The sequence below is a fragment of the Austrofundulus limnaeus genome, unplaced genomic scaffold (assembly GCF_001266775.1).
Source record: "Austrofundulus limnaeus strain Quisiro unplaced genomic scaffold, Austrofundulus_limnaeus-1.0 Scaffold667, whole genome shotgun sequence".
Lineage (NCBI taxonomy): Eukaryota > Metazoa > Chordata > Actinopteri > Cyprinodontiformes > Rivulidae > Austrofundulus > Austrofundulus limnaeus.
This window is the reverse complement of record NW_013953069.1, coordinates 125,242-131,611: the sequence shown is the minus strand read 5'-3', so window position 1 is coordinate 131,611 and position 6,370 is coordinate 125,242.

Sequence of the window (6,370 nt, the reverse complement as noted above, 5' to 3'; positions counted from 1 at the left end):
TTGATTCAGATGATTAGGTTAATAAGTCATTTAGAGAACCTTTTCATGATATGCTAATTTTTTGAGATAGGAATTTTTTGTTTTTCTTTACATTTTTGCCAAAATCATCAATATTAAAACAATAAAAGGCTTGAACTACTTCAGTTRGTGTGCAATGAATCTAAAATATATGAAAGTTTAATGTTTATCTACGTCTCGAGACAGCATATAACATGGTCAATACTAGTTGATATGACAGAATAATTACAATTTGTCCTATAGCAACATGTTCCTGAAAACACCTCTCCATTGTCCAGAGATGTGTAGTCCCTTTACTTCCTGTTTACTACAGCCATGTGTAACATCAACATCTAACGTAATTACACTTTGCATAGCCTGGTTGATTCACTCCAAGCCTGATTGAAACTCACCTGATTCACATTTTCCCCCTTTTTGTGACATTTTAAAAGTTCATTCAAAATTCACATTAAAATTGGATGGAAACATACCTGCTGTTATTGTCATGTTTCAGATACCAACAAAGAAATAAAAATCTATTTTTTATACTAATCTCAGTTGACAAGTCAGGAATATTTATTTTGGGGTGATTTTTTAAAGACTTTAATCTAAAATAAGAGACATGATGACAATCCATAAATGTCCCTCCTCCACCATGGATGTGAGACGAAAGCTATAAAAACAACATCTTTCCATGAAAGGTGTCCGCCAAAGGCAAGACTCTGCAATGACAGCAGTCACATTCGTCTTCTTAACTCTGTTCACATGGATCATGCCATCTGGCTCTTGCCTTAACCTGGAACAGGGAGTTAAATTTATTCAGACTGAGCTTTGCGAAGAAAAGCATGCCTTAAATGCATCATGTGAAAACTCTTTTAGGCATGAATGTGACAAAACAAAGCAAACACTGACTTTTAAAAGGTAAGTAACTACTGGTTGATTTTTTTCTGCTTTCAAATTTTTCGTCTTTACTTGTAGTTTGTTTATATACATGCTCTGTTATTTTTCTAAATTGCAAATTCCAGTGTAGATTTTCCACATATTCACCTGCGGTTTAGCAAATTTGGATAATTCTCTGGCATGGGARAAGCTTGAATTAATTGGGTGTAAATACCCCATTAAGAGACTCTTCAAATGACTAATAGACAATCTCCTGAGGAGATTGTAGAGTCAAACACAATTTTAGGTAATTTCTTGGTAATTACACACTGAGTCTCCCTACTGCATTAATATACTTTTTGTACACAAACTGATTACAGTCTTATTTTTTATTTTAATATTGGATTAGAAGTTTTTGAACTTATTTTACATTTATGATTTTTTATGCCTGCTATTTTTATTTCCGCTAAGTCCCAATGAACACATGGAAAATGGCATCAGTGTGCAACAGCCATGTATGTGATAATCTGATAAATACAATAATGTTATGAAATGGTGTCTGCATTTTCAGATCCTCTGAAACTGATGCCACTTATGAGAAGATTCTGGCACATAAGAAATTCACAAAATGYGATCCTCTGCTTTCCATAGTTTATTTGGACTACATGCTCTGTTATCTACATTTAAACCCCATACAAAGAGCTGAGCACACTGTGAACACTGTGAAAGAAAAAAGACCCACAAACAGATGTGACAGTTTGAGGTTTTGGGTATATTTTATGTCAAAAAACTCTTGTTTTTCACTTTATGTGGAGGTAAGTTCCAACATTAATGTAATCTATGGTAGGAGAAATTAAAGTCTTTAATGTTATTTGACTTTAAAATGTTTTTTAACTTTTTAATTACTTTTCTTCATTCAGTTATGTCATGTAAAGTCATTATAAAATGCATAATTATCTTAYTTGCTTTTAACCTTCTTTTCCAGAAAAAATGTGATAATCACAGCACACAAATAAGTTACAACAATGTATTGTATACATCTATTAGATGGAGACCAATGACTCACTGCACCCTCAGTATTTTGTTGCGTCACTGGAAAACAGCAGATTTTATCATGGTTTTTAAGATGTGGAGCCCTGAAGTGAAAACCCTGCAATATTCTGTTWGCAAGGATCATAAAACTGGGTTTCCAGAATACCGTACTCTCATATTTTCTGACAGACAATTTGGCTTTGYGACCATTAATGCATCAAAGAAAGCTTTTCCTTTTATCTGCTTTGTTGAGGTGTGTATACTAGGCCTTCAGTTTTCAAGGACAATTGATTTCTCACTATTCCCAATGTTCTCTTTGCTGAATAAACTTGACATAATTTGTAAAWCTAGAAAAAAAAWTCTTGCAATTTATCATTTCACCGCACTGCATTTGCATAATTCTGTGATGACTGTACTAGACTAAACTTTTTTAAATTTCTTTAGCAGATGCTGACAAACTTCTACTCAACATCCTGTTTAAAAGAAGTATTTCTTACACAATCAGGTAACATAAAAAATGTGTAATTTATTAAAAGAAAGTCTACATAAGCTTGTTTTGAATGGATAGGTAAAAATGTTTAATTTTCTTCTTTCACAGAAATAATCAAATCTCCTGTTTGTACAGAAACAATGTTGGCTGCAACAGTCTCCAGCAAAAGTGTTGGAAGATTTTTTCGGGCAGCTGCACTGGTAGTGTCTGCCATCTACACAAGAAGAATAAAAAGTCCTATTCAGAACTACAACTCCACCATGGTTATGTTTTTTACTCTAATAATACACTGTTTTTCGCCATCAGCTGCAGTCCACCAACCACCATATTGGTCCATGATGGTGATTTACCTCTTTTCTGCTCTGAGAACAATTATACAAGTTTTTATTGCCTGCAAGTGTCTACATGCTGTTATGAAAAGGTGTTTGCCCTTACAGCAGCAACTGACATCTTTATCTGTAACTGTTTTGTTTCTCTGGCTGACATCTAATGCTGCTTTTCCAAATATCAACTTGAAACACAGGCCTAAAGACATACACTTGGAGGATGGTGATGGATCCATCCTGAGCTCCTGGGCTGATCTAGAGCAAATAGAGCATTTAGCTTCATTGTATTGTGTTTGTATCTTCTTTCCATTTTTGTTACAATTCATCCTGACAAAATTTAACTWTTTATGTGTCTTACTCCATCTGCAACTAGTAATATGTCAACAAAATTCAAGGATACCAACACAATATGTTCTTGTTATTAAGATAAACAGGTTGATTTAAAGTTACATTTAACCAGCATTTTATACTATTAAAACAATAAAGTACATAAAAATATCAACATTAAAATAACAGTCAAATGTAACAGAATTCCAGTGCAATTCATTTTATCTTTGTTTTCTTTCATTATTCTCATCACTGAAATACTCATATTGATTTTTTACTGATATCTTATTGCATTACCAGATGATWACATTTTTGTTTAATAAGTTTTAGTATTCTAAATGTACAGAATTAAGTGTGATAAAAATGACAGGCAACAGCAACAAACACGCAATTTTAAATAAAATAGTAGCATTTGGGCTAAGCATATCTTGACAATCYTGGTAAGGCAGCAGCCCAAACAGCTAGCTTTTAACTCAACTCAAGTTGTCATAATGTTGTAATTTTAGGACACTAGATCAGATGCCACAATTCAAATTTTAGAGATGACTACTTAATGTAAAACCATCAATAAAATTATTTAGGATTAGGTGAAGTCAACTTTATTGTCAGTTGTGTTTTATACAAAGGATATAAAACAGAYTGAAACTGTTTCTCTRTAACTCGTAATATGTAAAAAAATCAAACTACAGTAATATGAGCAATAATAAACTACAAGTATTTACTGAAGGGCAATGTGGCACACATGTTTTAAAATGTATAAATGTATGTATTAATGGTGCTGTAGTATAATTGTGCAGTAAGAATTGTTTAGTGAAGTGCAACAATTTGCATTATTAAGTAATTTGGCTGTGGCCAATTGTACTGGATGTGCAAACAGATARTAGGTTGGGTTCAGGTATAAGGACCTGCAATGAAGTCTGTTGGGCTAATTGGGTTGGAAGGGCAATGAACATGGCATATAGGCTTTWTAGATTTTATGCACTAAGGTTCACATGCTTGTTTTCATGTATTTGTTTMTTGTTGTTCTTTTCAATATAAAAATTGTCGTGGTATGATTTACCAAGAATGCAGAAACACGTTGGAATAAATGCACAGAAAGTCTGCGTGTATGGTCATCAAAATGATTTAATTCTGAGCAACAACACAGCAGACGGTCAATCAGGAAATCTGCTGAATTGTGACTGCCGCGTCAGCAGAGAGCAGCCAATAATATAGCATCATGATAACATGACATGCYTATAACCAATCACAGATCGCCAACTGTAACCATCTAACCAAAAAATTTTAATGATTGTTAAATTGTTAAATAGAAGGCACTGAGGAAGTCCACATCAAACGTGGTGCTGATGTTCATGTCCTCATCTTATGCAACATCCTTTCTGGCAAAAAAAAGGAAGTTTATAACAAAACAGGAAAACAGTGGGTTGGCAGTGAGTCCTGGATCACACAGAAGGACCTTGTCTCCCTTAACAGAAAGCATATCCTGCAGGGGGAAATGGTTTTTGCTCTCCCTGACAGACCTATACCAGGTCTTGGTAAATCCGTGCTTAACCTGAAGCCCTCAGATGAACCACAAAGTGTTATAATTAAAGCTTTCTGGGAGAAATTCTTTCGCTGCAGATTCTCTCCATCAAATACCTCCAAAATGTGCACTGGTGCAGAAAATCTACAAACAGTCATCAGTGACTACACACAAGTCTCATATTTCAGAGAAGAAGTTTCTTCGATGAAAACGGTGACTCCGTTGTCCAGTATGACCCTGTCAACTGACAGATTAAAGAAAATGGTTCAGTTGAAATAGTACAAATTGGACAATATGATGATTCTCTAGATGAAAGACAAATTAAAACTAAAAGAGGATGCCAAGATAGTTTGGTCGGGTGACAGAAATGAGGTAATTATATGCAATTTTGATAAAACTTTGCTTTTTTAACAGATAAATACTGTATTTTGTTATAGTTATTTGTGTATTTGAGATTTTGCAATATGTATTTTGACTATTCAGGTGCCAAAGTCTGTCTGCAGAGAACCCTGTACCCCAGGGACCCTAAAGGCACTAAAGAAGAATAAGCCTGTATGTTGCTTTGATTGCAGTGAGTGCCCTGAAGGAACTATCAGTAATCAGAAAAGTGAGTTAAATATGGTAAAGACTGGTGCAAATATATCTACCTATCTACCCAGCCATCTATCTACCCATCTACTATATTTACCTGCTTTTTTCTGTCCAGGTTAAAGAGGTGAAAATATTTGTAAATACAAAAAATAAAAAATAAAATAGACAGCAATGAAAGGAAACTAAGTCCTTTTTTCCACTGAATCTCATTATTATTTGATTATCTTTGCAGATTCTCTTGAATGCTTGATTTGTCCCCTTGAATTTTGGCCCAATGAGGAGAAGAGCAAATGTATTCCAAAACGCATTGAATACCTTTCCTACAAAGAGATCATGGGGGCATTTCTTACTGGAATTAGAACTTTTGGCATGTTTCTATGCTCTCTTATTTCAAACATATTTTGTACTAATAAAGATACCTCCATTGTAAGCGCAAACAATTCTGAGTTAAGCTTCCTGATGCTGTTTTCATTAAAACTGTGTTTTCTTTGCCCTCTGACCTTCATTGGTCGACCCACACATTGGTCCTGCATGCTACGACACACAGCACGTCATCTGTATTTCCAGTGTTCTGCGGAAAACAATAGCACTCAAAGCAACAGTTCCAGGCAGTAAAGTGATTAAATGGTATGGGCCTCCACAGCAAAGGCTAACTATTTTCAGTTTTACTCTCATACAGGTTTTAATCTGTACACGCTGGTTGACAACAAATCCCCCATTTCCAATTAAGAATATGCAGGACTATAAAGACCAAATTATTTTAGAGTGTGCACTTGGTTCTGCTCTTGGGTTCTGGACTGTATTGAGTTATATTGGACTTCTTGTTGTCCTGTGTTTTATATTTGCTTTTCTGGCAAGAAAGCTGCCAGGCAGCTTTAATGAAGCCAGACTGATCCCATTTAGTATGTTGATATTCTGTGCAGTCTGGATTGCCTTCATCCCAGCATATGTCAGCTCTCCGGGGAAGTTTACTGTGGCTGTGGAGATATTTGCAATTCTGGCCTCCAGTTTTGCTTAGTTGCTTTGCATTTTTGCTCCAAAGTGTTATATTTTAATTCTAAAGCCAGAACAAAATACAACAAAACAATTGCTGGGAAAAATACCACTTAGAACATTTTAATTTGTAATTCCAGCAAGAACAATGTTGATGCGAAAACAACTAGTACAGTTTTACTGAATATTTATACAGATAATGTTGTTCTTTTG